This window comes from Jaculus jaculus, chromosome 2, assembly GCF_020740685.1.
Source record: "Jaculus jaculus isolate mJacJac1 chromosome 2, mJacJac1.mat.Y.cur, whole genome shotgun sequence".
NCBI lineage: Eukaryota > Metazoa > Chordata > Mammalia > Rodentia > Dipodidae > Jaculus > Jaculus jaculus.
The window spans coordinates 207047403-207057577 of NC_059103.1; the positions used below are offsets into that span (position 1 = coordinate 207047403).

The 10175-nt window shown below is 39.4% G+C and overlaps 1 pseudogene; it reads left to right on the top strand.

Annotated features, from left to right (window-relative positions):
- Positions 1–9231: 9231 nt before the first annotated feature.
- Positions 9232–9928, top strand: LOC101617408 (annotated as a pseudogene).
- The last annotated feature ends 247 nt before the right edge of the window (positions 9929–10175 follow it).

Sequence of the window (10175 nt, forward strand, 5' to 3'; positions counted from 1 at the left end):
GGACCAGATTGCATTCCCACCAGCAGTGCAGAAGGGTTCCTTTTTTTCCACATCCCCGCCAACATTTATGATCATTTGTTTTCATGATGGTGGCCAATCTGACAGGAGTGAGATGGAATCTCAATGTAGTTTTAATCTGCATTTCCCTGATGACTAGTGACGTAGAACATTTTTTTAGGTGCTTATATGCCATTCGTATTTCTTCCTTTGAGAACTCTCTATTTAGCTCCTTAGCCCATTTTTTGATTGGCCTGTTTGATTCCTTATTAGTTATCTTTTTGAGTTCTTTGTATATCCTAGATATTAATCCTTTATCAGATATATAGCTGGCGAAGATTTTTTCCCATTCTGTAGGTTGCCTCTTTGCTTTTTTCACTGTGTCCTTTGCGGTGCAAAATCTTTGTAATTTCATTAGGTCCCAGTGGTTAATCTGTGGTTTTATTGCCTGAGCAATTGGGGTTGTATTTAGAAAGTCTTTGCCAAGACCAATATGTTGGAGGGTTTCCCCAACTTTTTCCTCTAGCAGTTTCAAAGTTTCCGGTCTGATGTTAAGGTCTTTAATCCATTTGGACTTAATTCTTGTGCATGGCGAGAGAGAAGAATCTATTTTCATCCTTCTGCAGATATTTATCCAGTTTTCAAAACACCATTTGCTGAAGAGGCTGTCTCTTCTCCAATGAGTATTTTTGGCATTTTTATCGAATATCAGGTGGCTATAGCTACTTGGGCTTACATCTGGGTCCTCTATTCTGTTCCACTGGTCTACATGTCTGTTTTTGTGCCAGTACCATGCTGTTTTTGTTACTATGGCTCTGTAGTATAGGTTAAAATCAGGTATGGTGATACCACCAGCCTCTTGTTTGTTGCTCAGTATTATTTTAGATATTCGAGGTTTTTTATGATTCCAAATGAATTTTTGGATTGTTTTTTCTATTTCCATGAAGAAAGCCTTTGGAATTTTGATAGGGATTGCATTAAATGTGTAGATTGCTTTAGGTAAGATTGCCATTTTCACGATATTGATTCTTCCAAGCCAGGAACAAGGGATGTTTCTCCACTTTCTAGTGTCTTCTGCAATTTCTCGCTTGAGTGTCTTAAAGTTCTCATTGTATAGATTCTTTACTTCCTTAGTTAGGTTTATTCCAAGGTATTTTATTTTTTTTGATGCAATTGTGAATGGGAGTGATTCTCTGATTTCATCCTCTGTGTGTTTGTTGTTAGCATATATGAAGGCTACTGATTTCTGTGTATTTATTTTGTATCCTGCTACATTGCTGTAGGTTTTGATTAGCTCTAACAGCTTGCTAGTAGAGTCTTTAGGGTCCTTTATGTATAGAATCATGTCATCTGCAAATAGTGATAACTTGATTTCTTCCTTTCCAATTTGTATCCCTTTTATGTGTGTCTCTTGCCTTATTGCTATGGCTAAGACTTCCAAAACTATATTAAATAGAAGTGGAGACAGTGGACACCCTTGTCTTGTTCCTGATTTTAGTGGAAAAGCTTCCAGTTTTTCCCCATTTAGTAATATGTTGGCTGTAGGCTTGTCATAAATAGCCTTTATTATATTGAGATATGTTCCTTCTATTCCCAGTCTCTGTAGGACTTTTATCATGAAGGGATGTTGGATTTTGTCAAATGCTTTCTCTGCATCTAATGAGATGATCATGTGATTTTTGTCCTTCAACCCATTTATGTAATGTATTACATTTATAGATTTGCGTATGTTGAACCATCCCTGCATCTCTGGGATAAAGCCTACTTGGTCAGGGTGAATGATCTTTTTGATATACTCTTGTATTCTGTTTGCCAATATTTTGTTGAGAATTTTTGCATCTATGTTCATGAGGGAGATTGGTCTGTAATTTTCTTTTTTTGTTCTATCTTTGCCTGGTTTTGGTATCAGGGTGATGCTGGCCTCATAGAAGGAGTTTGGTAGGATTCCTTCTTTTTCTATTTCCTGGAAAAGCTTAAGAAGCAATGGTGTTAGCTCTTCCTTAAAAGTCTGGTAAAATTCAGCAGTGAATCCATCCGGGCCTGGGCTTTTTTTAGTTGGGAGATTATTGATAACTGCTCGGATCTCCATGTTTGTTATAGGTCTATTTAAGTGATTAATCTCATTTTGATTTAATTTAGGTAGGTCATATAGATCAAGGAAATCATCCATTTCTTTCAGATTTTCATACTTTGTGGAGTATATGCTTTTATAGTATGTCCCTATAATTTTTTGAATTTCTCTGGAATCTGTTGTGATGTTACCTTGTTCATCTCTGATTTTATTAATTTGTGTCTCTTCTCTCTTTCTTTTGGTCAGATTTGCTAAGGGTTTATCAATCTTGTTTATCCTTTCAAAGAACCAACTCTTTGTTTCATTAATTCTTTGGATTGTTCTTTTTGTTTCTATTTCATTAATTTCTGCCCTAATCTTTATTATTTCTTCCCGTCTACTACTTTTTGGTTTGCCTTGTTCTTCTTTTTCCAAGGCTTTAAGGCGAAGCATTAGGTCGTTTACTTGCGACCTTTCTAATTTCTTAATATAGGCACTTAAGGCTATAAATTTACCTCTTAGAACTGCCTTCATTGTGTCCCAGAGATTTTGGCATGTTGTGTTCTCATTATCATTTGACTCTATAAATTTTTTGATTTCCTTTTTGATTTCTTCATTGACCCACTCATCATTTAGTAGTGTATTGTTTAGCTTCCATGATTTTGTGTATGCTCTATAGCCTTTCTTGCTACTGATTTGTAGTTTAATTCCATTGTGGTCAGATAGAATGCAAGGAATTATTTCAATTTTCCTGAATTTGTTAAGATTTGCTTTGTGTCCTAATATATGGTCTATTTTAGAGAATGTTCCATGTGCTGCTGAAAAGAATGTATATTCTGCAGCCTTTGGATGAAATGTCCTGTATATATCTGTTAGGTCCATATCTTCTATGACCTCATTTAGTCCAGATGCCTCTCTGTTTATTCTTTCCCTGGATGACCTGTCAATTGATGAGAGTGGGGTGTTAAAGTCACCCACCACCACCGTGTTTGGTGTTATCTGTGACCTTAGTTCTAATAGTGTTTGTTTGACGAATTTGGGAGCCCCCATGTTAGGTGCATATATGTTTAGGATTGTAATGTCCTCCTGTTGGAGTGTGCCCTTAATCAATATAAAGTGACCTTCCTTATCTTTTTTGACTAACTTCGGACTAAAGTCCACCCTGTCTGATATTAGGATAGCAACCCCTGCTTGTTTTCTAGGCCCATTTGCTTGAAACACCGTCTTCCAACCTTTCACCCTAAGATAATGTCTATCCTTTGTAGAAAGGTGAGTTTCTTGAAGACAACAAATTGTAGGATCCTGCTTTTTAACCCAGTCTGCAAATCTATGTCTTTTCGTTGGGGCATTGAGACCGTTGATATTAAGAGATATTATTGAAAGGTATGTATTTATGTTTGCCATTTTTGTGTGTGTGTGTGTGTGTGTTACTGGTTCTACCTGTGCTCTCTTCTGTTAACTGGTATTTGAGTATGGCTGGTTTTTTCTAGGTTCCTTATATGTGTGCTTTTCCTTTTGTTCAGCATGGAGGATTCTATCAAGTATTTTCTGTAGAGCTGGTTTTGTCTTCAGATATTCCTTTAACCTGCTTTTGTCATGGAATGTCTTTATTTCTCCATCTATTTGGATGGATAACTTTGCAGGATAAAGTAACCTTGGTTGACAGTTGTTATCTTTCAGAACTTGGAATATATCACTCCAGGCCCTTCTGGCTTTAAAAGTTTGTGTTGAATAATCTGCTGTAATCCTGATGGGCTTGCTTTTGTAGGTAACTTGATTTTTCTCTCTAACTGCTTTCAATATTTTTTCTTTGGTTTGTGTGTTTGGAAGTTTGAGTATAATGTGGCGAGGAGAGTTTCTTTCTGGGTTTTGTCTGGCTGGGGTTCTAAAGGCTTCCTGTATCTGTATTGGCACCTCTTTCCCAATTTGGGGAAAATTTTCCTCTATGATTTTGTTGAAGATGCCTACTATGCCTCTGGAGTGGAATTCTTCTCCTTCTACTATGCCCTGAATTCTTATATTGGATCTTTTCATAGTGTCCCGAATATCTTGAAATTCCCACTCATACTTTTCTATAAGTTTGTCTTTCTCTTTGTTGGACTGCATTAGGTCTGCCACCTGATCTTCTAGCTTAGATATTCTGTCCTCTCCCTCATCCATCCTACTGGTGAGATTTTCTACAGAGTTTTTTATTTCATTAACTGTGTTCTTCATTGCTAGTAATTCTGACTGGTTTTTCTTTATTATTTCTATTTCTCTATTTATGTCTTGTATTGCCTTCTTTATTTCATTAAATTGGTGTCCTGCCTCTTCTTTGATTCCTTTGATTTCCTCTTTGATTTCCTCTTTGATTTCTTCTTTGATTGTTTTCATGTGTTCTTTGACCTCTTTGAACATATTTATAATTATTCTTTTGAACTCTTTCTCAGGCATTTCCTCTAACTCTTTCTCACTGGAGGACATTTCTGATGCATTAATACTTTTAGGTGGATTTATATCGTCTTGCTTTTTAGTGTTTCTTGTGTTATAATGTATATATTTTTGCATCTTGGATTAAGTTAATGCTTGGAATTTCTATCTAGCTGTGTATTCTTAGCTGTATCAATTGATTTGGTGTAAAATATTTTCAGGGTAGGACCTTAAGGTATTAGGTGTGGCTCTTAAGACTCTCAGAGTATCTACAAAGATGTTCTTAGGGGTTGAGTTTCCCTGCTATAGGAGTATTCAAGCAGGCTGAGTGGAATAATATACTGGTAGATTCTAAAATTTAGCTAAACACTGTACCCATTCCATCAAAAACAGCCCCGAGTATGTATGCAAGAGTAGTTATTATAATGACCAGATCCTCTATCAACAAAGAGGTTTAGATTTCTGGTCTGTTGAGGTATCCAAGTCAGCTTGTGACCAGGTGAGACCCTTCCCTGGTGCAATCCCAGTTACCTTGGGTGATTGTGGTCTCAGTCAAGTTGCTGCCTGGGTCGTCGGGCTGCTGTTCTGATTTCTGGAGCTGGGCACTTGCTTTTCCTACGGGGCAAACTGAGTCGCTGCCGCCGCCTCTGCAGCTGTTGTAGGTGTCACCGCCGGAGCCCCCACCACTGCTGAAGCTGCCGTTGTCGTGTCCACCGCTGCTGCTCACCCCGAAGCCGCTGCTCTCCTGGGTCCGCTGCTGCTGGGGCCGCTGGTACCGGTGCTGGAGCCGCTGAAGTTGCTGCCAAATTCTGCTCCTGCTTGGGTCCCGCCGTCAGCCCAAGTTGGCGTGGCCGGGTCCCGGGCCGCTGCTGTGTTCGCTGGAGCTGGGTTCAGGCGGCAGGGGAGGGGAGGGAGCCGCGCTGTTCTGGTTGTATCGTTTCTCCACGTGTGCTTTTACTTCGCGGTCTGCTCCTCCCTCCGTTGCTTGCTGCCGCTCTCCCCTCACGTTTCCCGAGTTGCGGAGAGCGCGGTGTGAGGGGAAAATCCCGCACCTGGCTTGTCCTGCGGCTCGAGCCGAGAGACCGGCGGTTTTTCTGCCGCTCCGCGGTTGCGGCGGGTAGCTGAGCCGCCCCGGAGCCGCTGTTCCCGGCTGTGCAGGCTCTGGATGCTCTGGAACTCTTCTACTTCTCCGCTGCCGCCTCAACTTCCTATACACCTCACTTTTTAGTAAAAGTGTGTATTTTGCTGAGTTTTTTTTGGTCTTCCCCCCCCCAGGCTGTTTTGGCGTGGTACCTACGCCGCCATCTTAACCGGAAGTCAAAGTTTTCTCATTTTTAACTCTTTAGAACATTTATTTTAACTAAATGATATGCAATCAGCTCTCCTGTGATCAACTTGTTTTTCCCTTTCTTATACATTCTGAAACATTCTGAGAACATGCTATCTTTGGTCATTTGCCGCATTGTACTTGAAATTTTTCTGCCAAGACACTTACATTCTATTCTAATCTTATCTCTTCAAATGAACTACCATTAGGCATCATATATATCAGGATAAAATGGCACTCTTGTTTTCCGTTTGGAGAAATTATCTCTCTGGGAAAGCAATAATGGAATACTTTTCTGTCAAGCAAGGCTAGATCTGACTCCTGCAGGGCTCCATACTTAACCAGTGGCTTTGGGCACTTAACCCAACTCATTATGTAATCTTTCTTTCATCCTGTCTGGTTAAGATAATAGCAGCTGTACTGCAGGGTAAAGGAAAGATGAGACAGCATTGATGTAAAATTCATTTTTGGGTGGAAATGCTTCATTTATTTGGATGGTTGTAAATTTCACTATACCTGGGCCTCACAAAACAATGCCCAGCACATCTGTTGTGATGCTGCCCAGCACTGAAAAAAACAGTCACATAAGTGAAAAGTATCATTATTATATCTAATAATCTTTACCCTTAACAGATTCATTTGTTGTATGGTGGATTTATTATGCATAATTTTAAAATATGGATATTAAATATATTTTATCTGATAAATACAAACAGGTACACTGTACCTAATAATGGGTACCAAGTATAGTACCTGCTTTCTATATAGTTTAAAATTAGGGAAGCCACATCAGTCTCCTCAAACATCACATTAAAAAATATTTTTATTTATTTATTTATTGAATAGATAAAGACACAGGGGGAGAAAAAGAGAGAGAGAGAATGGCCTCTAGCCACTGCAAATGAACTCCAGACACATGTGGCACCTTGTGCATCTGGCTTATGTGGGTCTTGGGAATCGAACCGAGGTCTTTTGGCAGGCAAGTGCCTTAACCGCTAAGCCATTTATGCAGTCCTAAACATCACATTTTATATTAAAGTGCTATATGGTTCGTATAAAAATATATTGGTATTCACATTACTACCAATCCTATTTCCATTGGAAAAGCAATTTTATCTGCAAAATAAGATATTTTCAACAACAGGCTTTAAGTGATTCCAAATTTGGAGATTTTTAGTATACTAAAACCTAATTTCTTTACTGAGAACTTCTCAACAATCCTTGAGTTTTGTATTTTGTCATTTGAAAACATAACCATTTGCAAATAGTTTAGATCTTATCTCATATAAGATTTTGAACAATATGTCTATCACAAAATTCAAAGATTTGATATAGTTCATACCTTAATATAACTGGACTTTTATTAGTTTCCTTAATTTGTGACATATCTTACCTTGCTTCTTTCTTTAGAATCATGTCACTCTAAGTCCATATGTCTGCATTACTTTAATTAAGATCATGTCATAGCTGCTTTTTATATCCTTATCACATATTATCTGTTTTAGACTTAAAACATGGTATCACTTATGATTAGCTTTATGTATCTGTCTTATTTACATGCTTAATGGAGTTTTGAGACAAGAAGGAATGCCTAATTCATTTTTTTAAAATAACTCATTGATTGGAAAGAGAGGAGAGCTGATAGAAAAAATGGGAGCCCCAGGGCCTTCAGCCACTGTAAATGAACTCCAGACACATGTGTCACCTTGTGCACCTGCCTTATGTGTGTCCTGAGGAATTGAACCTGGTTCCTTTGTCTTAGAAGGCAAACACCTTAACTGCTAAGCCATCCCTCCAGCCCCATCCTTAACTTATATAATTTTACAGTATCTTAGATTTTATAATTATAGAATATTTTAGCAACAAGAAAGAACAACAGAAAAAAAGAAGAGGGGAAGGAATCTTCCTGATTATAGTGTTTTATGTTGCTTCTTGATAAATTAATAAATTAATACATACATTGTGTCTTAAAAGAACACCCAAGTATTACTTTCCAGTTTTATAATCCACAGGTTCCCCATGGGCTGTCTGTGTCCTCTTCTTAAAGTGTTAGTTCCTTGGCTATGACAACATGGCTCCAGTCGGCATGTGGCGTGCTCTGTGCATGTTTCTGTCTCCAGATATCTCATTTAAAAATTTTTTTTTGGTTTATTTTTATTTATTTATTTGAGAGTGACAGACAGGGAGAGAGAAAGAGGGAGGGAGAGAGAGATAGAGAGATAGAATGGTCTCATCAGGGCCTCCAGCCACTGCAATCGTACTCCAGACACATGCACCAACTTGTGCATCTTTCTTAAGTGGGTACTGGGGAATCGAGCCTTGAACTGCTGTCCTTAGGCTTCACAGGCAAGTGCTTAACCGCTAAGTATCTCTCCAGTCCCAGATATCTCATTGTTATGAAGACATTCATCATATTTTTTAGAGGCCTATGCCACTCCAGCATGACTTTGTGGTATTGCAGCTGCAAGGACCTTATGTTGAAAGAAGACCACATTCTGAGGCATGTCTTACTACCAGAATATCAGTACTGATCGATGAAACCCATAATAACATGTGCTTTGTTCCTGTTTGAGAGGAACTGATTTGATTAATTCTCAGTTCTGATTTGGGGTAAACTTACTTTATTTTATGTTCTTTGCTTACACATCTCTACACTTCAACAATAATGATTCCTAATCATTATGTTGCTGAGGCATAAAATAATTGCAATCAATGAAAGCTTAGTTTGATATCCCAGATGTAGTAGTTTTGGGTAAATGCACTCTTATTAATATAAACCCACTACCTTGCATTTGAATTTATTTAGGGTTTTCACTTCTAAAGCATGTTCCCAGATGTAGCATCATTTGATCCACTCAGAAGCCCATGTGGTAAGACAGGATTTTAATCTTCATTTCCAATGCACGAGGGCACAGAAGTAAGGAGAAAGAAGAATGTGGGGCTGGAGAGATTGCTCCATGGTTAAGCGTGGTTCTGCTCAACAAAGAGGACCTGATTGGGCTTGAAACCACCCAAGTTAGAATTTCCACATCCCACATAAACAGCTGGGCATGGCCATGTGTACTCTTAAACCCAGTCCTGTATAGGAGAGCAGAGCCCAGAGAATTAATTGCCTAGGCTGGTTAAAAACTGCAAGCTTCAGTATCAGAAAAGACTACAGATAAAGTAAAAACCTCTGGAAGAAAGCTAGAGTAGGACACCAGACATTCTGCTCTGGCCACCATAGGCAATTGCTCCTACTGTAGGCAAATACATGGCGCATAGCAAGGGCACATAGCCATGCATACACCATACACACTACACTGCAACATACACACATCACATGTCACACCTCACATTTAACATGCATAAGCAAAAAGAAACAAAGTAATTTGTTCATGAATGCAGGGACAGGCAGGATTCCTGCCAGCCTCGAGGTCGAGCTCATCCCTCAGCCTGGTCCATCACCATGGCACTCAGTGACGCTGATGTGCAGAAGCAGATTAAGCACATGATGGCTTTCATAGAACAAGAAGCCAACGAGAAAGCAAAAGAAATAGATGCAAAGGCGGAAGAAGAGTTTAACATTGAGAAAGGTCATCTTGTGCAAACTCAAAGACTGAAGGTTATGGAATATTATGAGAAGAAAGAAAAGCAGATTGAGCAGCAGAAGAAAATCCAAATGTCTAATATGAAGATTCAAGCAAGACTCAAAGTCCTCAGAGCAAGAGATGACCATAATATCACTGATCTACTAAATGAAGCAAAACAGAGGCTCAGTAAGGTAATTAAAGATACAGCCAGGTACCAAGTGCTGCTTGATGGGCTGGTCCTGCATGGCTTGTACCAGTTGTTGGAGCCCTGAATGATTGTGTGTTGCAAAAAAACCAAGATTTTCCTTTGGTGAAGGTTGCAGTGCAAAAAGCAATTCCTATGTGCAAAATGGCCATCAAAAAATATGTTGATGTCCAAATTGACCAAGAGGCCTATCTGCCTGAGGAAATATCCAGTGGAGTTGAGGTCTAAAATGGGGATCTCAAGATAAAGGTTTCTAACACCCTGGAGAGCCGGCTGGACCTCATAGCCCAACAGATGATGCCAGAGGTATGGGGAGCCTTGTTTGGTGCAAATGCCAATAGGAAGATTTTGGACTAAGCCTTTGGGAGGTGCCATTCTCCGATGTAGTTGAGACTGTCTTTGTAGCTTATTCTTTCTGCTCTACTACTAGTTTGTAGTAATCAGTGATGCGCTCTGTAGCTAATGCCCTTGGCTAGTGTTAGGTGGGAGAAGGACCACCCTGGGTTGGTTCTGGCGCAGGAAGGTGAGGGGTCAGGTGGGATTGCTGCACAGTCTTCAAGAACCTTTTCTTTCCCTGCCCCAGCTATCTAGGGATAAGATGCATGCTGTCCCCCG